Here is a 26,470-nt window from a genome sequence, read left to right as displayed (position 1 = left end):
TTTATCATGGGTTCGTATCCTGGCCGGGAAGGATTTACTGGGCGCAAATCCTTAACTGTAGCCTCTGTTTAACTCAACAGTAAAATGGGTACTTGGGTGTAACAACGATTCTTCGTGGGGGTCGTATTCCAGGGACCGGCCCGAAACGCTACGTGTACTAGTGGCTGTACAAGAATGTAACAACTCTTGTATATATCTAAAAAAATAATTCTGCTTACTAGTCTGGCAGCCAATAGGCTGGCGGAGTAATCCTAGTTCAGGAGGTCAGAGAGAGGAAGCTGGTGAAGCGGTGAAAATCGAAGGGTGAACCTTCCCAAAGAGCAGGCAGACCATCTCGTCGAGCTTGTGTTATCTAAAGTAAAAGATCTGTCTGTTTCAAGTGCAGTATAGAATCCACATTATTTTGTAGTCAATACCATTGCCTCAGTTTAGGAATATATTCAGTTTACGAAGTGTTCCGATAGGGAGTGTTCTTTTATTTCATATACAAACTTTGTGTTTTAATAAATCTTGTTTAGAATTTATGGTGTTTAGTGAACTTTCCCCAAAGTTTATTTTATATTCTTATTTTGGGCTCAATACACCACGCTTTGGGCTAGGTACCCTTTGCAAACCTCCAAGTATTTATTTCATACCTCACATATTCCCCTTTGTGCTTTGATTTAAATTACACTTAACGTAAATCTCATCCCTTCTATTCAAGTAATTGGGGATCGACCTTCAAGGTATAAATGTTTAATTGATCGATCCAGCCCTCAATCAATTAGTGGTTATCGGTTACTCGGGTTAGTTGCGGAATCGTACCCGGAGGTTGCAGTGTAGCGAAGAAGGTACAGTGTCCTTAGATCGTATCTAAGTAATCGTATCTAAGATCGTATCTTAGATCGTATCTAAGTGATCAAACGTTTTAGATTCGAAGATTTTGGACTAAAGATTACATTACGAACTTTTGGGATAAAACGAATTAATAACGACCAGCATTTAACCAGTTAGGTGAGGTTAAAGGTTGGCACCCGTTACATCCTAGTCAGTGTTGGTGAGATAGCTATTAGTAAATGTTAGTGTTGTAGCTCCTGGTCAATGATGGTGTTGTAGCTCCTGGTCAATGTTGGTGTGGTAGCTCTTGATCAATGCAGGTGTGGTAGCTCCTGGTCAATGTTGGTGTGGTAGCTCTTGATCAATGCAGGTGTGGTAGCTCCTGGTCAATGTTGGTGTGGTAGCTCTTGATCAATGCAGGTGTGGTAGCTCCTGGTCAATGATGGTGTGGTATCTCCTAGTCAATGTTGGTGTCGAAGCTCCTGGTCAATGTTGGTGTGGTAGCTCCTGGATAATGTTGGTGTGGTAGCTCTTGATCAATGCAAGTGTGGTAGCTCCTGGTCAATGTTGGTGTGGTATCTCCTAGTGTATGTTGGTGTCGAAGCTCCTGGTCAATGTTGGTGTGGTATCTCCTAGTCAATGTTGGTGTCGAAGCTCCTGGTCAATGTTGGTGTGGTAGCTCCTGGTTAATGTTGGTGTGGTAGCTCTTGATCAATGCAGGTGTGTTTGCTCCTGGTCAATGTTGGTGTCGAAGCTCCTGGTCAATATTGGTGTGTTAGCTCCTGGTCAATGTTGATGTGGTAGCTCCTGATCAATGTTGGTGAAGAGCCGAGTGGTGTGTCCTCTGGTCATGGTCGTGGTCAGGTCAACTCGCCTCCCCCTGTTCTCTTAGTTGCTATACCAATGCGTTATGACACTTTTTTGTAAATACACTATTTTTTCTTTTTAAGAATATTTTAGTGGTTTCTGTCAGTTTACCAGATATTCGTTCATTCGTATACACCTTTTCACTGCGATATTGCCTGTTTATTCCTCTCAAATTAATAGAAACACTGGAGTTCCCCAGTGAGTGTTACCCAGAGGCAGGGTTATCACAAGTGTTAAGATAGTTCATTATGTGGCCTTGCGAGACGCGGTAGACCAGTTACCTGTTTGTTAAGATGTTGTGGCCATGATTCCCACGGTTAATGTGAAGGAACCGGGTGTAACAGTGCTAATTTATTTCTGTTATTGAAATGAGATCTGAACGTTTCCTGGACTATTGTAGCACTTCTTCCCCTCATCCATTTCATAATAATAATAATGATAATAATAATTATAAGAAGAAGAAGAAGAAGAACTGCAGAAGGCCTATTGTCCCATATAATATTGGGAGTTTCTATTTATATCTACACAAACTCATTCAGGTATATGTCTAACCTACACTGGAAACAATCAAGGGATCCTACATTATTTATTTATGTTACACGGTAATTGCTTCCACAAAACAAAATGACAACCCTGTTAATGAACCAGTATTTACTCAGGTCTATCCTAAATCTTATCTTATCCAATTTATAGCTATTGTTACGAGTACTTATTGATATATGTTGATATTATCAATGCCTTATTAATATTCCTTGTATTATGCCCATTCATCTACTTGTACACCTCTATCATATCTCCCCTAACTCTTCCCTTTACTAGAGAATGTAACTTACGCTTTGTCAAGCTCTCCTTAAATGACAGGTCTCTAATTTGTGGGATTAAATTTATCATCTTACACTGGATGTGTAAGATGATAAATCGCAATTTATATCCATTCTATAGCAAGGCGACCAAAACTGAATTGCATAATCTAAATGGGCCTAAAAAGATTAATATATAGCTGAAGAATAACATCAGGTGTTTTATTACTAACGCTCCGATAAATAAATCCTAGTGTCTTATTTGACTTATTACGAACATTTATGCATTGATATTTTTGGATTAAAATTCTTACTAATCATAACTCCTAGAGCCGACTTCGCAACTTAAACACCATCCAGTTCGTATCTTGTAATCCTATCATCATTGCCTAACCTCAAAACTTTACATTTGTGAACATTAAACGGCATCTGTCAATTTTTTGATCATTTCAAACCAATATTTAGGTTGTCTTGAAATAATCATGAGTATTTTTATATGTTTATTTCCCTCCCGATTTTCGTATCTTCGGCAGATTTGCAGATATTGCTGCTCAAACCTAAATCTAAATCATATATTTAACAAAGGTCCCAGGACAGAGCCTTGAGGCACCATTTACAACTGTTTCACACTCTAACTTAACCACATTTATAATAAATCTTTGTTTCCTTTGGTATAGTCATGCCCTAATTCAACTTAATATAGCACCCCCAATACCTCGAGCCTTTATCTTTTTAATAAATCTTTCATGTGGCACTGTATCAAAAGCTTTTCTAATGTCAAGGTACACAACATCACAGTCCTTTCCTCTGTCAACTGTCTCAACTAATCTGGAATAAAAAGACAGCAAAATTTGTCAAACATGAACAGATGTTAATGTTCGTCTTGATAAACATGAATGTTTATCAAGACGAAGATGAATGGGTTTTACAATTATGGATTCAAGCAATTTTTCCACAATAGACGTTAAACTAATTTTCTGATTTTTCGATGGAAGTGATTTATCTCCTTTCTTGAAAATTTGTACCACATTAGCCATCTTCCACGACGTCGGCACTCTGCCTGACTAATAATTTGTTAAATATGGTAGAAAACGGCTCGCAAAGCTCCTCTTTGCATTCTTTAAGCACCCTGGCAAAGACTTCGTCTGACACCGGGGATTTGTTTAGCTTCAATTTTAATTTTTTGTTTAATAACTTTCTACCAGATAACTATTAAACTAGTCAACCTTTCCTCTTCCCCACTATTATAGACATGTTCGGCTGAAGGTATAATGTTAAGTTAATTTTTAGTAAGCACAAAGATAAAAGTTTGATTTAAAATACTACTCAACTCTTCTTCATTATCAGGTATCTGGCCAGTCTCAGTTTTTAATATACCTATCCCATCCCTAAACTTTGTTCGATATAACTGAAAACAACCTTTAGGATTGGTCTTTACTTGCCCTGCCATTAAAACTTCATAGTTTCGTTTTACTTTCCTTATTTATTTTTTAAATCTCTAACCAGTTGGAGGAATTCTTTTGCTAGATTAACAACCCAATTCTTAATCTTTTTTGTACCAAGCTTTCATTTTACTAAAAGTTCTTCAGATCCTTATAGGTAAAGGAATATCTTGTATGAATACCTTGTAAGATTAGCTCCAAAATATCGTGTGCAATACTATTTAGTTCATCTGAGCATATTGTTTGTTTATATTCAGTTTTTTCGTGCTTATTAAAGGAAGCTGTTTTGACATAAATTGTGGTCCTTCTTTGAGGATGGAATTATCTTCTTAAAATCTTCTTATATTTTTTTAATTGTTCCTTTCACTCACACACAACAATCAGGTGTTACAATAGTATATATATAAATTATTCACATAATAATATTATAGTTGTTTTCAGAATCCACAACACATTTGTGTGAGGAACAATGAGTTGGGTGATTTGCCTTGATATTGGAGGATTTTGATGCATATTGAAGCTGTTATTCATCATCGTTCTATTTAAGTTAGAAGGGCGGCAACTGTTTGATTCACATTGTTGAAACAAAATATTCTGCCTCCCTCACCATGAGGTTCCGTTGGTCCACGGCTTCTATCGACGAAATTCACTTGGAAGACGTTTTTGAGCGTTGCAGCAGACGCTTAAACAATTATAGAAAATGTTCGGGTTGTCGTGGATTACATTAGTGCTGGAGTGTGAAGGACTGCGCGACGCCCAGCTCATCAGAGCAGCAGAACACGCGGGGTACGCAGTAGGTGACGTCACTGCACGGAAAGCAGAAATCCTTTTATGAGGTCTTTGTTGCCAGAGTCTTGCGTGGACGCTGCCTTCCCTCCGCCAGCGGTGTATCCACCTGAACACCGTCGACACACTCACACCAGATGACTCAGCAATGGCTCGGAGGGACATTCCACCTACCCACAGACGCACAAACCTGGCCCGCTCACTCACAACTGTTGGCTGACAACTGCGCCGGTTTGCCATATCTTCTGTGAAAGTGAAATAGGAAACGATATAAGAAATCGACCAGATTTCTCACATAATAATTTATTCCTTCACCATATGGCTAAATATTATAATTTGGTTTGTTTCTAAATTTAGAATGCAAGTGCAATCTAAATCTATGAAGTTCTATTTGTTTATATGAGGTTGCAGATTAATTAATGGTCAGCCCATAATAAGGTTTTCAAGATGAAACGTGGGCGGTGTGGGGCTTTCAGAGGCCAGTCGTTGGCGGGGCCAGGGCCTCCGTTTATGAACCATCACCTCTTGTTCCTATGAATATTAAATGACATACCTGCATGGAAGGTAGTGTTGGGAAGAATATCACCGAGGACAGTGGGTGGAGGAATGTAACTGGAGGCACTGATGCTAATGGGTGTATGAATGCCACTGATGATAGTGGGCAGAGGAATGCCACTTAAGCCACTGATGTTAGTGGGCAGAGTAATGCCACTTAAACCACTGATGGTAGTGGGCAAAGGAATGCCACTTAAGCCACTGATGGTAGTGGGCAGAGGAATGCCACTTAAGCCAATGATGTTAGTGGGCAGAGGAATGCCACTTAAGCCACTGATGTTAGTGGGCAGAGTAATGCCACTTAAGCCACTGATGTTAGTGGGCAGAGTAATGCCACTTAAACCACTGATGGTAGTGGGCAAAGGAATGCCACTTAAGCCACTGATGGTAGTGGGCAGAGGAATGCCACTTAAGCCAATGATGTTAGTGGGCAGAGGAATGCCACTTAAGCCACTGATGTTAGTGGGCAGAGTAATGCCACTTAAGCCAATGATGTTAGTGGGCAGATTAATGCCACTTAAGCCAATGATGTTAGTGGGCAGATTAATGCCACTTAAGCCACTGATGTTAGTGGGCAGAGGAATGCCACTTAAGCCACTGATGTTAGTGGGTAGAGGAATGCCACTTAAGCCACTGATGTTAGTGGGCAGAGTAATGCCACTTAAGCCACTGATGTTAGTGGGCAGATTAATGCCACTTAAGCCACTGATGTTAGTGGGCAGAGGAATGCCACTTAAGCCACTGATGTTAGTGGGCAGAGGAATGCCACTTAAGCCACTGATGTTAGTGGGCAGATTAATGCCACTTAAGCCACTGATGATAGTGGGCAGAGGAATGCCACTTAAGCCACTGATGTTAGTGGGCAGAGTAATGCCACTTAAGCCACTGATGTTAGTGGGCAGATTAATGCCACTTAAGCCACTGATGTTAGTGGGCAGATTAATGCCACTTGAGCCACTGATGATAGTGGGCAGAGGAATGCCACTTAAGCCACTGATGTTAGTGGGCAGAGTAATGCCACTTAAGCCACTGATGTTAGTGGGCAGATTAATGCCACTTAAGCCACTGATGTTAGTAGGCAGAGTAATGCCACTTAAGCCACTGATGTTAGTGGGTAGAGGAATGCCACTTAACCCACTGATGGTATCCCACCATTGTAACGTCTCGGAAATTGAGGAAAGAAAGGATAAAACTACTCATAAGGTAAAGGACGTAGAGAGGTGGAAGGGAGGAGTGAGGAAGATTTGTCATGAGAAAGGGAAAGTTTAGAATGAGAGAAAATGGGATGAGAAGGAAATGGATGAAAGAAGGAAAAGGGAGGAAAGTAGAAGAGTAAAACGAGGTAGAGAGGCAGCACTTTATATTCTACTCTTCTACTTTCCTCCTTTCTCTCATTCTAAACTTCCCTCTCCCTTGACCACTCTTCCTCACTCCTCCCTTCCACCTCACTATCTCCCTCACCCTATTAGTTATATTCATTTCTTTTTTTTTCTCCAATTTCTGATACGTTACAATGGTAGCAGCGGTGTTGAACAATGTTTAATGTAGATGGTGTTAATTCACATTGTTCAGTCCCACGTGTCCTTGCCACTCAGGCACCATCAGGAAGACTATACCACGCATTTAACATTCGCGAATAAACGAGTTTTCAGGTTAGAAGATTGTGATTCTCTGGTGACATGTTCTCGTGGTTTTGGAAGATCCGTAAGTTGAGGGAATGTTCTCCATAACTTGTGTGTAGTGACATTTGTGATAGTGGGTAATATTTGGCTATTTGGAAACTTAGCAGTTGGCGGTAGCTTGTGGAGGTCAGCTGAGTGAGTGAGGTTCAAGTTCAAGTATGTTTATTGAGACAAGAAAGAAATGCATCTCAAAGTGATAGAGTTGCTTGGGCAGGGTGTCACCCGGCCACCCAGGGTGGCACCCAGCCGTGCTGGTGTACAGGTCAGCTGTGGAATCACAAGTGTGGTGTAGTATTAACAGTTTCATTAATAAGATGTATCAGCTTGTATAGTGAAATATAGATAGTTTATAGGAAGTAATAGTTTCTGTAAACATATTTTGTTTTGTTTTAATGATTAATACATATTTCATGTCATATTCCCCAACATATTTATGTGACCATTCCATGATTGTGAGAGCAGGTCTGGGTATTGTAGGGATAGGAAGGTTTAGCCAAGGACACACTAGCCGGAGTTCGACGGTAAACCCGAAACAGATTGCGATTGAGCGGAGTAGACATTCTTTTGGTGACGTGAGGAGGCTTGTAGTATTAAGCTCAACTGTTCACGTTATCACGTTTACACGGGAGGCATCTCCCGTCACGCAGGGTGCAGTCGCACCTCCACAGATCTCCAGTATCATCTATTGATACTGGTAATGGCTCAAAAGGGCCACCACTTACGGGCTATTCATGCCCGTGCCACCTTTTGGGTGGCTTAATCTTTATCAATCAATCATCAATCAATCGTTATCACGTTTGACAGTTTTACTCCATTCAGATGCAATAACCTGAGTTGTATTGGTATTGTACAGCACGCTAGAAGGGACTAGTGTGCCAGTAGACTTAACCTCTGAGTACGCTGAGAGATTAGTGTCTGGTCATGGTGCTGTGACATTTTTGAGTAGTGGACCCACAGAGGGACGAGGACAACAATTCTGAGCAGTGTGAGGTGGCTGCAGCTTTAGGGTGTAGGAGTAGCCACTAATTTAGGAACTCTAATTAGGAACAGTACAGTTGAGTCAGATTAGTGCTATATAAGTCTCCAGTTGCATCAACATTTTTATTGCTGAGATGTATTTATTTTTATGAGTGACACTTTGAAAGTAGTGACTACCTTGTTCACTTTTCTTAACTTTAATCTGGTACGATTTTATGTTCCACCAAGTCATTTCCACTCATCTTTGCATATATGTAATTATGATTGAAGTTTTGAGCCATTACCAGGAGGAGAGCAGTATGACTGATCTGTGGAAACCCTATAATATATGTATATGACACACCATTTTTGGAACACAGATATTGTACCCATATATTCATTCCCAGGTGGGAGTCAAGAGGAGAGGCGCACACATACAAAGGACAGAAACAGCTGCCTTGTGCCGCACTCATGGCCGTTCCTCACCACCACGACGACCAGCCTCCCTCTGGCTACATGATGGGTCCACCACCACCAGGGGACCCCAAGTCAGCCCACTCGGTTGGCCATCATTGAACCCCAAGTTGTCTCTCACCTTCTCCATAACAACCATATTGGACCCCAGAGGACGATGTCCTACTGCCATCGGGATCCCATTGAACCCTAGTTCGTCCTGCTGACGACCCCAGACGACCCACTGAATACAGAAGAAAAACAACAACGACTCCTGTCTGTCCCACAAACATTGGTCCGCCCAGGAAGTACCCCAGCACGGACGGACCCCAGTGGTTTCCAGGTCGCTTGTCTACGACCCATGGAACAACAGAAGAGAGAAGAACGAAGAGAGAAGAAAGAAGTGGGAATAAAGAAGAGAGAAGAAATAAGAAAGAAAAAGGAAGAGAAAAGATGGAAGAGAAGATAAGGCCATGCCCCCACATGATGCCTAGTGTCCCTCGCTGGTGTCAGCAACATTGCATGGAGCGTATTGCAAGACAGGATCATTTGCCTTAATTGGCCGCTGCTCCGGCAAGCATGTCCCTCTGTTCAGAGATGCCTCCTGCGTCCTGTGAACTTAATGTGGCGGACGGAAGTAGTTCTCTGAAGAAGCCGTGCTGGAGCAAAAGGAGGACAGTAGTGGAATGGGTTCTACAGTGCCAACTTAATAGAGGTTTCGAAACTTGTAGTTCCTATTGCTGTGAAGAACCCCAGTGTACATCCCTCAGAAAGACGGACGTGGGGCCAATTCAAAATAAGCTGAGTCGACCGACATCCACGGTACTGTGAGCAGTGCAAATACAGCTTCCTTGGTTGGCATTGTTACACGTCCCCGAAGGAGCAGCGACTGATGCAGTTGAGTTGAAGAAACACATCGCCAGACTAGCTACAAAACCAAGCAGTGACGCCTTCCTGCCTGAGATTCCAGATATCTTGTTTACAATTTAGAGTAGGATGATGAGTAATTGTTTACCTAGGATGTATTTTTTCTATAAAGTTTTCAAACCCTGCTTACTTGCTTTTAGCAGTGTTGCAAAAACTTTATTAAGGGGAGATGAGAAGACGTAACACCATAAATGGTTTTATTTAATATTTCACATACAGCGAGAGTCAGTCACACAAGATTTTAGTGACGCCAGGGAGTCGGCCTTAGCAATGAAAATGTAACACCTTTTCAAGCGTTAATTGTTCACACGTTATAAAGACCAGGTCGCATCAGGTGATCTAGCTCTCTGCTAAGCTGATAATTCCAGACGGATGGCTCTGTGGTTTCCATGAAACAACCTGCTGTCTAGGTGGGGTAGGAAGAGAGCCAGAGGCTATCTCCTGGTAGGTAGTGTCTAGCTCCCGGTTACCCCTTAAATACCTGTGGAACTGTACATTAGAGATAGATACAGAAAGAGAGAAGCCTCGCCACACCAGAGAGGTTCCAGCAACTCAGGCCAAGTGGGGAATCTGTCAGCCGTACCCTATCCCCCCTCCCTCTTCTCTACCATTCTATTCTCAAAAACTTTCGGGAGTGAACTTATAAGGTTGGCATATATTGTGTTTTCAAATTAAAGTTTTGTGTGATTTTCAGGTGTAGTCAGCCGGAGTTGCTCTCAATTTCCTGTGTGTGGTGACTATAATTATGAATTAACGTTGACATTTGAACATCAAATGAAATGGTTGAATTATTATACCCATAATAGTAAATTTATAAATGATTAATCTATTTTTTAAATAGTCTTTAATTCTGACCCCTAGATCTTGGATAGTAAAAGCTGGAGTGAGGAGCACTCTGATTTGTACTTTCTGAATATGGTGACGTAATATTCTTGACTATATAATTACATACATACAGTTGATATATAAGAACATAAGAAAATATTGTTGTGCAGACAAGTTCCATTTCTTGTCTTATAATTAACTATTGAATGAATGGTGGCAGCACTTTATATTCTACTCTTCTACTTTCCTCCTTTCTCTCATTCTTTCTCTCTCATTCTAAACTTTCACTTTCCCCTGATCACTCTTCCTCACTCCTCCCCTTCCACCTCTCCACCTCCTTCACCCTATGAGTTATTTTCCTTTCTTTCTTTCTGTCTCCAATTTCCAATACGTGAAAATCACTCCCTTCATCCTCACCACCAGGAGTGGTCACCCCTTCATCCTCCCCACCAGGAGTGGTCACCTCCTTCATCCTCCCCACCAGGAGTGGTCACCCCCTTCATCCTCCCCACCATAGTAGTGGTGGGGAGATAGACGTAGTCATAGATAACCCCCCACCGAACGACAGAAGACCCAGACAGGAATATGATAGAAACAACATGGCCACCATCAATATAATAGAGAGAGCAGCTTCTGTCGCTAGCAGGAACGAATCCAGACTACTAATCATGAGAGACTTCAACCACGGAAAGATAAATTGGAAGAACAGAGACCTACATGTAGGACCGGACACATGGAGAGCTAAGCTGCTGAACGTGTCAACAAGAAACATTCTAAGCCAACACATGAAGGGACCGACAAGACTGAGAGGGAAAAATGAACCACCTATGTTTGATCTGATGTTTACCCTTAGTGAGTCGGATACTCACTTTAGTCAGATACTTTACCCTAACCTCCGAAATAACAGAACACCTGAAAGTAGAGAGAGAGATACCAAAGAACCATTAACGAGTATGTTAGTGTGAGAAGAGAAGCTGAGAAAAAGTATGAAAATGAATTAGCTAATAAAGTCAAGACTGAACGAAAGCTACTCCACAATCACATCAAGAGGAAAACAATAATGAAGGAACAGGTGATGAAACCTAGAGCAGGTGAGGAGAGTTACACAGAGAATGACAAAGAGGTGTGTGAGGAACTCAACAAGAGGTCCCAGAAGGTCTTCATAATAGAACGAGGTGAGATCATCGCGCTAGGAGAGGTGGCAGTAAACAAGGCGGACTTGGAAGGGTTCAGAATTACAAGAGATGAAGACAAGAGGCATCTGTTGAATCTGGACGTGAGAAAGGCTGTTAGCCCCGGGCGCAATCTCAACATGGGTATTGAAAGAGTGTGCAGGAGCACTTTGCTTGCCACTCTCCATGGTGTGTAATAGGCCACTGGATACGGGAGACCTACCAGAAATAAGGAAGACGGCTAATATAGTCCCAATATACAAAAAGGGTGACAGACAAGAGGCACTGAACTACAGGCCAGTCTCCTTAACATCTGGAGAAAAGGGACTTCGTGGCAACCCATCAACATCAACATGGGTTCAGGGAGGGGTAAATCTTGCCTTACAGGCTTAATAGAATTCTACGACCAGGTGACAGAGATTAAGCAAGAAAGAGAAGGATGGGCGGACTGCATTTTATTGGACTGTCGGAAAGCCTTTGACACAGTACCCCATAAGAGGATGGTACATAAGCTGGAGTGAAAGGCAGGAGTAACTGGTAAGGTGCTACAGTGGATAAGGAAGTACCTAAGCAATAGGAAGAAGGGTTACAGTGAGGGTTGAGACCTGAGATTGGCGTGAAGTCACCAGTGGAGTCCCACAGGGCTCTGTACTCGGACTTATCCTGTTTCTGACATACGTAAATGATCTCCCAGAGGAGATAGACTCATTCCTCTCAATGTATGCTGACAACACCAAAATTATGAGCAGGATTAAGACAGAGGAGGACAGGTTGAGGCATCAAGAAGACCTGGACAAGCTGAAGGAATGGTTTTACAAATGGTTGTTAGAGTTTAACCGAAGCAAATGGAACGGAATGAAGATAAGTGTAGAGTGTAGGAGGCCAGATACAAGGTATCATTTGGGAGATGAAATACATCATGAGTCAGAGAGAGAGAGAGAAGGACCTAGGGGTTGATATCACGCCAGACCTGACCCTGAAGCTCATATCAAGAGGATAACATCAGCGGTATATGCCAGGTTGAATAACATTATAACGGCCTTCAGAAACTTGTGTAAAGAATCATTTAGAACTTTGTATACCAAATATGTCAGGCCAATCCTGAAGTATTGTGCTCCAGCATGGAGTCCATATATAGTCAAGCATAAGACTAAACTGGAAATGGTTCAAAGGTTTGCCACCAGAGTAGTACCCGAACTGAGGGGTATGAACTACGAGGAGAGACTAAGGGAATTAAACCTAACGTCACTGGGAGACAGAAAAGTTAGGAGGGGACATGATCACCACATACAAGTTTCTCAAATGGAATGCATTAGGCAGTGATGTGGTGGAGGCTGACTCCATACACAGCTTCAAGTGTAGATATGATAGAGCCCAGTAGGCTCAAGAACCTGTACATTAGTTGATTGAGAGTTGAGAGGCGGGACCAAAGAGCCAGAGCTCAACCCCCACAAGCACAACTAGGTGAGTACCAGGAGCGGTCACACCCTTCATCCTACCCAACAGGAGGGGTCATACTGTTAACCAACTCCAACAGGAGGGATCATACTGTTAACCCACACCAACAGGAGGGATCATACTGTTAACCCACACCAACAGGAGGGGTCTCACTGTTAACCCACACCAACAGGAGGGGTCTCACTGTTAACCCACACCAACAGGAGGGGTCTCACTGTTAAACCACCAACAGGAGGGGGTTACCCCTGTTATCCCACACCAACAGGAGGGGTCACACTGTTAATCCACCAACAGGAGGGGGTCACACCTGTTAACCCACACCAGCAGGAGGGGTCTCACTGTTATCCCACACCAACAGGAGGAGTCTCACTGTTAATCCACACCAACAGGAGGGGGTCTCCCAGTTAACCCACACCAACAGGAGGAGTCTCTCTGTTAACCCATCAACAGGAGGAGATCTAACTGTTAACACACGCCAACAGGAGGGTTCTCACTGTTAACCAAGAACAACAGGAGGGTTCTCACTGTTAACCCACCAACAGGAGGGGTCTCACTGTTAACCCACACCAACAGGAGGGGTCTCACTGTTAACCCACACCAACAGGAGGGGTCGCACTGTTAACCCACACCAGCAGGAGGAGTCTCACTGTTAACCCACACCAACAGGAGGGGTCTGACTGTTAACCCACACCAACAGGAGGGGTTTTTCACTGTTAACCCACCAACAGGAGGGGGTCTCACTGTTAACCCACACCAACAGAAGTCAGGCGAAGGGGGAAGTAGACCCGGTAATCACCAGTGACAACTATGCTACTGTCACAACACTAAACATAGAACGACTTCCTACACCACCTGCACAACCAAGGTGGAATTTAATTAAAAAAAAAGCCAACTGAAATATTTATACTAATAGGATCTTGAAAAATTATATACCACATACACGCCACCTGAGGATTCGAACATACACGAGACCATCTGCAAGAAGCCATTGCAGCTTCTGCAAACAAAGCTATTCCAAACATTATCCCAGGAAACACAAAACGAAATAACTATTGGTTTTATAGTAATGATAAAGAACAAAACCAAAGTCAACATCTTCAGCAATTATCTAAAGAGAAACTCCCTCACCAGAAAGAAGAACTCTGCTAGGAGTGGTGATATCTGAAGCAAGACGAGTTTCTAGAGAGATAAAGGAGGCAAGATGGCTTGAGTGGTGTCAAACTCTAAATGAACATAGTAGTCTTGGCTAGATGTCGGGTCAGATTAAAACTATATCAGGTCGACCAGCCCGACCACAAGCATGTTTTCAACTATTGCAGGAGGCTGAAAGACTTGCTCTCCAATTTGCAGGAAGAGCGGCTTCATATCAGCTTCCTGCAATGGTCAGAAGGCAGCAAGAACAATTAAAACATGAGAGGTTGACAGCCATTCATGAGAGCATAACTATAAATGACGAATGTGACTGTCTCTTCACCAAACAAGAACTAATCAGAGCCAAAAAAAGATGGTAAAGACACTGCACCATGCGCTGATAACATTACATACCCAATGATAGCACATGCAGGTCCTGCTGGAGTACAAGGGATATTGAACGTTATCAATGCATCTTGGCAGCAAGGCAAACTACTGACCTCTTGGAAGAGAGCCCATATTATTCCAATTCCTAAGCCGAAAGAACCTGGCAATTACAGACCTATTTCGTTTATATCATGCATTAGTAAAACTGCAGAACGGAGGGTCTTAAATAGGCTACTGTGGAAGACTGGAGATCAGCATAAACACATATTTGGCTTCACTAGAGGAGTAGGTACTGCCAACTGCATAGCAACATTACTTGGAACAGTTAACTCAGGCCTGGCTACAGTGATCTTCCTTGATCTAAAAAAAGCATTCGAACTTGCAACCCCGCAAGCAATTTTGCACACCTATATATATATATATATATATATATAGGTGTTGCATATATATTCAGTTGCATATTGTCCTGGGGACCATTCAGGCTTGTTCGCATATATATATATATATATATATATATATATATATATATATATATATATATATATATATATATATATATATATATATATATATATATATATATATGCAAACAAGCCTGAATGGTCCCCAGGACTATATACCTGTACATACCAGTTGTGGGAGTATGGGTTCGAGTCACTTCTGGGGTGTGAGTTTTCAGTTATATATATATATATATATATATATATATATATATATATATATAAATACATATATATGTATATATATATGTATATATATATGTATATACATATATATATACCCACACCAACAGGAGGGGTTTTTCACTGTTAACCCACCAACAGGAGGGGGTCTCACTGTTAACCCACACCAACAGAAGTCAGTAACTGAAAACTCACACCCCAGAAGTGACTCGAACCCATACTCCCAGGAGCCACGCAACTGGTATGTACAAGACGCCTTAATCCACTTGACCATCACGACCGGACATAATGAGGTGATAGCCGAGGCTATTTGAACCACCCCACCGCCGGCACTCGGATAGTAATCTTGGGCATAGCATTTTACCAAATCATCTCATTCTTTGGGGCACACGTGAGGAACACAAATGCGAACAAGCCTGAATGGTCCCCAGGACAATATGCAACTGAAAACTCACACCCCAGAAGTGACTCGAACCCATACTCCCAGGAGCCACGCAACTGGTATGTACAAGACGCCTTAATCCACTTGACCATCACGACCGGACATAATGAGGTGATAGCCGAGGCTATTTGAACCACCCCACCGCCGGCACTCGGATAGTAATCTTGGGCATAGCATTTTACCAAATCACCTCATTCTTTGGGGCACACGTGAGGAACACAAATGCGAACAAGCCTGAATGGTCCCCAGGACAATATGCAACTGAAAACTCACACCCCAGAAGTGACTCGAACCCATACTCCCAGGAGCCACGCAACTGGTATGTACAAGACGCCTTAATCCACTTGACCATCACGACCGGACATAATGATGTGATAGCCGAGGCTATTTGAACCACCCCACCGCCGGCACTCGGATAGTAATCTTGGGCATAGCATTTTACCAAATCACCTCATTCTTTGGGGCACACGTGAGGAACACAAATGCGAACAAGCCTGAATGGTCCCCAGGACAATATGCAACTGAAAACTCACACCCCAGAAGTGACTCGAACCCATACTCCCAGGAGCCACGCAACTGGTATGTACAAGACGCCTTAATCCACTTGACCATCACGACCGGACATAATGAGGTGATAGCCGAGGCTATTTGAACCACCCCACCGCCGGCACTCGGATAGTAATCTTGGGCATAGCATTTTACCAAATCACCTCATTCTTTGGGGCACACGTGAGGAACACAAATGTAAGATTTGGTAAAATGCTATGCCCAAGATTACTATCCGAGTGCCGGCGGTGGGGTGGTTCAAATAGCCTCGGCTATCACCTCATTATGTCCGGTCGTGATGGTCAAGTGGATTAAGGCGTCTTGTACATACCAGTTGCGTGGCTCCTGGGAGTATGGGTTCGAGTCACTTCTGGGGTGTGAGTTTTCAGTTGCATATTGTCCTGGGGACCATTCAGGCTTGTTCGCATTTGTGTTCCTCACGTGTGCCCCAAAGAATGAGGTGATTTGGTAAAATGCTATGCCCAAGATTACTATCCGAGTGCCGGCGGTGGGGTGGTTCAAATAGCCTCGGCTATCACCTCATTATGTCCGGTCGTGATGGTCAAGTGGATTAAGGCGTCTCGTACATACCAGTTGCGTGGCTCCTGGGAGTATGGGTTCGAGTCACTTCTGGGGTGTGAGTTTTCAGTTGCATATTGTCCTGGGGACCATTCAGGCTTGTTCGCATTTGTGTTCCTCACGTGTGCCCCAAAGAATGAGGTGATTTGGTAAAATGCTATGCCCAAGATTACTATCCGAGTGCCGGCGGTGGGGTGGTTCAAATAGCCTCGGCTATCACCTCATTATGTCCGGTCGTGATGGTCAAGTGGATTAAGGCGTCTTGTACATACCAGTTGCGTGGCTCCTGGGAGTATGGGTTCGAGTCACTTCTGGGGTGTGAGTTTTCAGTTGCATATTGTCCTGGGGACCATTCAGGCTTGTTCGCATTTGTGTTCCTCACGTGTGCCCCAAAGAATGAGGTGATTTGGTAAAATGCTATGCCCAAGATTACTATCCGAGTGCCGGCGGTGGGGTGGTTCAAATAGCCTCGGCTATCACCTCATTATGTCCGGTCGTGATGGTCAAGTGGATTAAGGCGTCTCGTACATATCAGTTGCGTGGCTCCTGGGAGTATGGGTTCGAGTCACTTCTGGGGTGTGAGTTTTCAGTTGCATATTGTCCTGGGGACCATTCAGGCTTGTTCGCATTTGTGTTCCTCACGTGTGCCCCAAAGAATGAGGTGATTTGGTAAAATGCTATGCCCAAGATTACTATCCGAGTGCCGGCGGTGGGGTGGTTCAAATAGCCTCGGCTATCACCTCATTATGTCCGGTCGTGATGGTCAAGTGGATTAAGGCGTCTTGTACATACCAGTTGCGTGGCTCCTGGGAGTATGGGTTCGAGTCACTTCTGGGGTGTGAGTTTTCAGTTGCATATTGTCCTGGGGACCATTCAGGCTTGTTCGCATTTGTGTTCCTCACGTGTGCCCCAAAGAATGAGGTGATTTGGTAAAATGCTATGCCCAAGATTACTATCCGAGTGCCGGCGGTGGGGTGGTTCAAATAGCCTCGGCTATCACCTCATTATGTCCGGTCGTGATGGTCAAGTGGATTAAGGCGTCTTGTACATACCAGTTGCGTGGCTCCTGGGAGTATGGGTTCGAGTCACTTCTGGGGTGTGAGTTTTCAGTTGCATATTGTCCTGGGGACCATTCAGGCTTGTTCGCATGTATATATATATGTATATATATATTAGTATATTTTGGTAGCAGTCTTTCCTGTAGACATATATTATTAAATATGACCGAAAAAGTAAGATTAATAATTCTAACACGAATTTTCTCGATCTTTCGTATGTTTCTTTTCACTGTTGATGGTAATTGAAAAATCAATTCTCCAAAATTCATTTTTATTTCTAGTCTGACGCGACACTTGAACGCGTTTCGTAATAACTTATTACATTTTCAAAGACTTTTAGTTTACACACACACAACTATTACCTGCAAATACTAAACAGAGTTCTTACTTATGCTATGATTTAAACAGCTTTCATTTTTCATTTTATACCGACATTTTGGGTGAGGTGATATGTTACAACAGTTTTGGATAAGGTGAAAAAAACTTTCAACACAGGATAGAACCCGAAACAATGGGTATTGAAGGTAAGAATGGAAGTAATTGCAGAGGGCCTATTGGCCCATATTTCTTGATGCTTCTATATTGGAGCGGAGTCTTGAAGTGGGTAGAATATAGTTGTGCATTAATTGGCTGTTGATTGCTGGTGTTGACTTCTTGATTTGTAGTGCCTCGCAGATGTCAAGCCGCCTGCTATCGCTGTATCTATCGATGATTCCTGTGTTGTTTGCTAAGATTTCTCTGGTGATGGTTTGGTTGTGGGAAGAGATTATATGTTCCTTAATGGAGCCCTGTTGCTTATGCATCGTTAATTGTCTGGAAAGAGATGTTGTTGTCTTGCCTATATAGTGAGTTTTTTGAAGCTTACAGTCCCCAAGAGGGCATTTGAAGGCATAGACGACGTTGGTCTCTTTTAAAGCGTTCTGCTTTGTGTCTGGAGAGTTTCTCATGAGTAGGCTGGCCGTTTTTTTTGGTTTTATAGTAAATCGTCAGTTGTATCTTCTGATTTTTGTCTGTAGGGATAACGTTTCTATTAACAATATCTTTCAGGACCCTTTCCTCCGTTTTATGAGCTGTGGAAAAGAAGTTCCTGTAAAATAGTCTAATAGGGGGTATAGGTGTTGTGTTAGTTGTCTCTTCAGAGGTTGCATGACGTTTCACTTTCCTTCTTATGATGTCTTCAACGAAACCATTGGAGAAGCCGTTGTTGACTAGGACCTGCCTTACCCTACAGAGTTCTTTGTCGACTTGCTTCCATCCTGAGCTGTGGCTGAGAGCACAGTTGACATAAGCGTTAACAACACTCCTCTTGTACCTGTCTGGGCAGTCACTGTTGGCATTTAGGCACATTCCTATGTTTGTTTCCTTAGTGTAGACTGCAGTGGGGAAACCTCCGCTCCTCTCCCAAAATGCGGGTATAAAATGACAAATGAAAGCTGTTTATAGCATAGCATAAGTAAGAACTCTGTTTAGTGTTTGCAGGTAATAGTTGTGTGTGTGAAAACTAAAAGTCTTTGAAAATGTAATAAGTTATTACAAAACGCGTTCAAGTGTCGCGTCAGACTAGAAATAAAAATGAATTTTGGAGAACTGATTTTTCAATTACCATCAACAGTGAAAAGAAACATAAGAATGATTGAGAAAATTCGTGTTAGAATTATTAATCTTACTTTTTCGGTCATATGTAATAATATATGTCTACAGGAAAGACTGCTACCAATATATATATATATATATATATATATATATATATATATATATATATATATATATATATATATATATATATATATATATATATATATATATATATATATATATATATATTAGTATATTTTGGTAGCAGTCTTTCCTGTAGACATATATTATTAAATATGACCGAAAAAGTAAGATTAATAATTCTAACACGAATTTTCTCAATCTTTCGTACATTACGCTTCACTGTTGGAGGTAAATAAAAAATCACTTCTCCAAAATTCATTTTTATTTCTAGTCTGACGCGACACGGGCGCGTTTCGTAAAACTTATTACATTTTCAAAGACTTCACAAATACACAACTGATTAGAACTTACGTATCTCTGATTTTATATCTACATTTGAGTGAGGTGGGAGGGGTGATGTGGCATTAACACAAGACAGAACAAGAGGGGATATTAATAGGGTATTAAAAGTATCAACACAAGACAGAACAGAAACAATGGGTATTGAATAGAAGTGTTTGTAGAAAGCCTATTGGTCCATATTTCTTGATGCTTCTATATTGGAGCGGAGTCTTGAGGTAGGTAGAATATAGTTGTGCAATAATTGGCTGTTGATTGCTGGTGTTGACTTCTTGATGTGTAGTGCCTCGCAAACGTCAAGCCGCCTGCTATCGCTGTATCTATTGATGATTTCTGTGTTGTTTACTAGGATTTCTCTGGCGATGGTTTGGTTATGGGAAGAGATTATATGTTCCTTAATGGAGCCCTGTTGCTTATGCATCGTTAAACGCCTAGAAAGAGATGTTGTTGTCTTGCCTATATACTGGGTTTTTTGGAGCTTACAGTCCCCAAGTGGGCATTTGAAGGCATAGACGACGTTTGTCTCTTTTAAAGCGTTCTGTTTTGTGTCTGGAGAGTTTCTCATGAGTAGGCTGGCCGTTTTTCTGGTTTTATAGTAAATCGTCAGTTGTATCCTCTGATTTTTGTCTGTAGGGATAACGTTTTTATTAACAATATCTTTCAGGACCCTTTCCTCCGTTTTATGAGCTGTGGAAAAGAAGTTCCTGTAAAATAGTCTAATAGGGGGTATAGGTGTTGTGTTAGTTGTCTCTTCAGAGGTTGCATGGCTTTTTACTTTCCTTCTTATGATGTCTTCGATGAAACCATTGGAGAAGCCGTTATTGACTAGGACCTGCCTTACCCTACAGAGTTCTTCGTCGACTTGCTTCCATTCCGAGCTGTGGCTGAGAGCACGGTCGACGTATGCGTTAACAACACTCCTCTTGTACCTGTCAGGGCAGTCGCTGTTGGCATTTAGGCACATTCCTATGTTTGTTTCCTTAGTGTAGACTGCAGTGTGGAAACGTCCGCCCTTTTCCATGACTGTTACATCTAGAAAAGGCAGCTTCCCATCTTTTTCCGTCTCGTAAGTGAAACGCAGCACGGAACTCTGCTCAAATGCCTCCTTCAGCTCCTGCAGATGTCTGACATCAGGTACCTGTGTAAAAATGTCGTCAACATACCTGCAGTATATGGCCGGTTTCAAGTTCATGTCGACTAAGACTTTTTGCTCGATGGTACCCATGTAGAAGTTTGCAAACAGGACACCTAGGGGAGAACCCATGACGACCCCATCTACTTGCTTATACATGTGCCCATCCGGGCTCAAGAAGGGTGCCTCTTTAGTACAAGCTTGGAGTAGTTTCCTCAGAATACTTTCTGGCATGTCAAGAGGAGTACAGGCTGGATCACGATACACTCTGTCGGCTATCATTCCGATTGTCTCGTCCACAGGTACGTTGGTAAACAGCGATTCTACGTCCAACGAGGCTCTTATCCCTGTGGCCCGTGTGCCCTGCAGTAAGTCCACAAATTCCTTTGGAGACTTCAGGCTGAAGGCGCAAGGAACATAAGGAGTCAGCAGGCCGTTGAGTCGCTTCGCCAGTCTGTACGTGGGTGTGGGTATCTGGCTAATGATTGGCCGAAGTGGGTTTCCAGGCTTGTGCGTCTTGACATTTCCATACGCATATCCAGGTTTATATTCCCCAATGATCTTTGGCAGGTGGAGTCCGGTTTCTTGGCGTTCACAGTTTCGATCAGTTTGTTGACCTTTGCTTTTAATTCGGCTGTAGTGTCCTTCGTTACCCTTTGGAACTTAGTTTGGTCAGAGAGTATGATGTTCATTTTCGCCAGATATTCGTCTTTTTTAAGAATGACATATATTGGCGACTTGTCACCTCTCCTGACAACTATCTCCTTGTTCTCACGAAGGCTTTTAGCTGCCGCTTTAAGCTCGGGGGACAGTATGGTGCTTCTGTAGTTGCCTCGATTCTTTCCTCCTTCTGCAATAAGTTCTGCTTGTAAGGTATCTTTGGTAGTGACCTTCTTTTGTGTCTCGAGGTCGAATATGTCGTCCAACAGAATTTCCAACTCTACTTTCCGGGCCATTTCACTCGGTCTGGACATAACATGACAGTTTATGCCCAGATTTAGGAGAGTGACTTGGTCCTCAGTGAGGTTATTTCCTGCAAGGTTCAGGAAGCCATCTCTTGGTCGTGGAATTGCCATAGGTCCTCCAGAGAGGAGGACCTATGGAAGCCATAGAGATGGCTTCCTGAACCTTGCAGGAATTAACCTCACTGAGGACCAAGTCACTCTCCTAAAACTGGGCATAAACTGTCATGTTATGTCCAGACCGAGTGAAATGGCCCGGAAAGTAGAGTTGGAAATTCTGTTGGACGACATATTCGACCTCGAGACACAAAAGAAGGTCACTACCAAAGATACCTTACAAGCAGAACTTATTGCAGAAGGAGGAAAGAATCGAGGCAACTACAGAAGCACCATACTGTCCCCCGAGCTTAAAGCGGCAGCTAAAAGCCTTCGTGAGAACAAGGAGATAGTTGTCAGGAGAGGTGACAAGTCGCCAATATATGTCATTCTTAAAAAAGACGAATATCTGGCGAAAATGAACATCATACTCTCTGACCAAACTAAGTTCCAAAGGGTAACGAAGGACACTACAGCCGAATTAAAAGCAAAGGTCAACAAACTGATCGAAACTGTGAACGCCAAGAAATCCGGACTCCACCTGCCAAAGATCATTGGGGAATATAAACCTGGATATGCGTATGGAAATGTCAAGACGCACAAGCCTGGAAACCCACTTCGGCCAATCATTAGCCAGATACCCACACCCACGTACAGACTGGCGAAGCGACTCAACGGCCTGCTGACTCCTTATGTTCCTTGCGCCTTCAGCCTGAAGTCTCCAAAGGAATTTGTGGACTTACTGCGGGGCACACGGGCCACAGGGATAAGAGCCTCGTTGGACGTAGAATCGCTGTTTACCAACGTACCTGTGGACGAGACAATCGGAATGATAGCCGACAGAGTGTATCGTGATCCAGCCTGTACTCCTCTTGACATGCCAGAAAGTATTCTGAGGAAACTACTCCAAGCTTGTACTAAAGAGGCACCCTTCTTGAGCCCGGATGGGCACATGTATAAGCAAGTAGATGGGGTCGTCATGGGTTCTCCCCTAGGTGTCCTGTTTGCAAACTTCTACATGGGTACCATCGAGCAAAAAGTCTTAGTCGACATGAACTTGAAACCGGCCATATACTGCAGGTATGTTGACGACATTTTTACACAGGTACCTGATGTCAGACATCTGCAGGAGCTGAAGGAGGCATTTGAGCAGAGTTCCGTGCTGCGTTTCACTTACGAGACGGAAAAGGATGGGAAGCTGCCTTTTCTAGATGTAACAGTCATGGAAAAGGGCGGAGGTTTCCACACTGCAGTCTACACTAAGGAAACAAACATAGGAATGTGCCTAAATGCCAACAGCGACTGCCCTGACAGGTACAAGAGGAGTGTTGTTAACGCATACGTCGACCGTGCTCTCAGCCACAGCTCAGAATGGAAGCAAGTCGACGAAGAACTCTGTAGGGTAAGGCAGGTCCTAGTCAATAACGGTTTCTCCAATGGTTTCATCGAAGACATCATAAGAAGGAAAGTGAAAAGCCATGCAACCTCTGAAGAGACAACTAACACAACACCAATACCCCCTATTAGACTATTTTACAGGAACTTCTTTTCCACAGCTCATAAAACGGAGGAAAGGGTCCTGAAAGATATTGTTAATAGAAACGTTATCCCTACAGACAAAAATCAGAGGATACAACTGACGATTTACTATAAAACCAGAAAAACGGCCAGCCTACTCATGAGAAACTCTCCAGACACAAAACAGAACGCTTTAAAAGAGACAAACGTCGTCTATGCCTTCAAATGCCCACTTGGGGACTGTAAGCTCCAAAAAACCCAGTATATAGGCAAGACAACAACATCTCTTTCTAGGCGTTTAACGATGCATAGCAACAGGGCTCCATTAAGGAACATATAATCTCTTCCCATAACCAAACCATCGCCAGAGAAATCCTAGTAAACAACACAGAATTCATCGATAGATACAGCGATAGCAGGCGGCTCGACGTTTGCGAGGCACTACACATTAAAAAGTCAACACCAGCAATCAACAGCCAATTACTGCACAACTATATTCTACCCACCTCAAGACTCCGCTCCAATATAGAAACATCAAGAAATATGGACCAATAGGCTTTCTACAAACACTTCTATTCAATACCCATTGTTTCTGTTCTGTCTTTTGTTGATACTTTTAATACCCTATTAATATCCCCTCTTGTTCTGTCTTGTGTTAATGCCACATCACCCCTCCCACCTCACTCAAATGTAGATATAAAATCAGAGATACGTAAGTTCTAATCAGTTGTGTATTTGTGAAGTCTTTGAAAATGTAATAAGTTTTACGAAACGCGCCCGTGTCGCGTCAGACTAGAAATAAAAATGAATTTTGGAGAAGTGATTTTTGATTTACCTCCAACAGTGAAGCGTAATGTACGAAAGATTGAGAAAATTCGTGTTAGAATTATTAATCTTACTTTTTCGGTCATATTTAATAATATATATATATATATATATATATATATATATATATATATATATATATATATATATATATATATATATATATACAATATATATATATATATATATATATATATATATATATATATATATATATATATATATATATATATATATATATATATATATATATATATATATATATATATATATATATATATATATTGTATATATATATATATATATATATATATATATATATATATATATATATTATATAAATATGAATATTATATTATTAAATATGAAATATGATAAATATTAAATAAATTTAATTATTATTAAATATTAAATATTATTAAATATGATATATATATATATATATATATATATATATATATATATATATATATATATATATATTATTAAATATGACCGAAAAAGTAAGATTAATAATTCTAACACAAATTTTCTCAATCTTTCGTACATTTCTTTTCACTGTTGGAGGTAAATCAAAAATCAATTCTCCAAAATTCATTTTTATTTCTAGTCTGACGCGACATGATCGCGTTTCGTAAAACTTATTACATTTTCAAAGACTTTAGTTTACAAATACACAACTGAATAGAACTTACGCATCTCCGATTTTATATCTACATTTTAGTGAGGTGGATGGGGTGAGGTGGCATTAATAGGCTATTAATTTCATCAACACAAGACAGAACAAGAGGTGGCATTAATAGGGTATTAATTTCATCAACACAAGACAGAACACGAAACAATGGGTATTGAATAGAAGTGTATGTAGAAAGCCTATTGGTCCATATTTCTTGATGCTTCTATATTGGAGCGGAGTCTTGAGGTGGGTAGAATATAGTTGTGCATTAATTGGCTGTTGATTGCTGGTGTTGACTTCTTGATGTGTAGTGCCTCGCAAACGTCAAGCCGCCTGCTATCGCTGTATCTATCGATGATTTCTGTGTTGTTTACTAGGATTTCTCTGGCGATGGTTTGGTTGTGGGAAGAGATTATATGTTCCTTAATGGAGCCCTGTTGCTTATGCATCGTTAAACGCCTAGAAAGAGATGTTGTTGTCTTGCCTATATACTGGGTTTTTTGGAGCTTACAGTCCCCAAGAGGGCATTTGAAGGCATAGACGACGTTAGTCTCTTTTAAAGCGTTCTGTTTTGTGTCTGGAGAGTTTCTCATGAGTAGGCTGGCCGTTTTTCTGGTTTTATAGTAAATCGTCAGTTATATCCTCTGATTTTTGTCTGTAGGGATAACGTTTCTATTAACAATATCTTTCAGGACCCTTTCCTCCGTTTTATGAGCTGTGGAAAAGAAGTTCCTGTAAAATAGTCTAATAGGGGGTATAGGTGTTGTGTTAGTTTTCTCTTCAGAGGTTGCATGGCGTTTCACTTTCCTTCTTATGATGTCTTCGACGAAACCATTGGAGAAGCCGTTGTTGACTAGGACCTGCCTTACCCTACAGAGTTCTTCGTCGACTTGCTTCCATTCTGAGCTGTGGCTGAGAGCACGGTCGACATATGCGTTAACAACACTCCTCCTGTACCTGTCTGGGCAGTTGCTGTTGGCATTTAGGCACATTCCTATGTTCGTTTCCTTAGTGTAGACTGCAGTGTGGAAACCTCCGCTCTTTTCCATGACTGTTACATCTAAAAAGGGCAGCTTCCCATCTTTTCCGTTTGCGAGGCAATACACATCAAGAAGTCAACACCAGCAATCAACAGCCAATTAATGCACAACTATATTCTACCCACCTCAAGACTCTGCTCCAATATAGAAGCATCAAGAAATATGGACCAATAGGCTTTCTATTGGTCCATCTACTTGACCCCATATATATATATATATATATATATATATATATATATATATATATATATATATATATATATATATATATATATATATATATATATATATATAGCTATATATATATATATATATATATATATATATATATATATATATATATATATATATATATATATATATATTTATATATACGAATGAGAATAAGAAACATACAACTTATCCAACCTGCTGTGCCTGAAGGTGACGGAGCACTGGAGACAGACTGCTGGAGACGTCGAGAGCTGCAGGAGAGTGAGACACGCGAGAGCAAGACTTCTCCTTATATGTGAAGGCCGCAGCTCGCCCTCACGCTGATTGGTTACAGCCATGAGCTGATTCCTGAGTCACTGTTTGGTGGTTGTTGATATGGGGAGG

General features: G+C 41.8%; 1 long non-coding RNA gene across 1 annotated transcript; it reads right to left on the bottom strand.

The window, feature by feature from the left end:
- Positions 1 to 4,260: 4,260 nt before the first annotated feature.
- On the bottom strand, positions 4,261 to 26,412 carry LOC138356580 (uncharacterized). The gene is made up of 2 exons (XR_011224537.1): positions 26,282 to 26,412; positions 4,261 to 4,956 (listed from the first exon to the last, which is right to left on the bottom strand). It is a non-coding gene; the product is annotated as an uncharacterized lncRNA (long non-coding RNA).
- Between the last annotated feature and the right edge of the window lie 58 nt (positions 26,413 to 26,470).

Source organism: Procambarus clarkii, chromosome 73 (assembly GCF_040958095.1).
Source record: "Procambarus clarkii isolate CNS0578487 chromosome 73, FALCON_Pclarkii_2.0, whole genome shotgun sequence".
NCBI lineage: Eukaryota > Metazoa > Arthropoda > Malacostraca > Decapoda > Cambaridae > Procambarus > Procambarus clarkii.
Note: the sequence above shows the minus strand (reverse complement) of the source record. Positions and strands in the feature narration are given on the sequence as shown.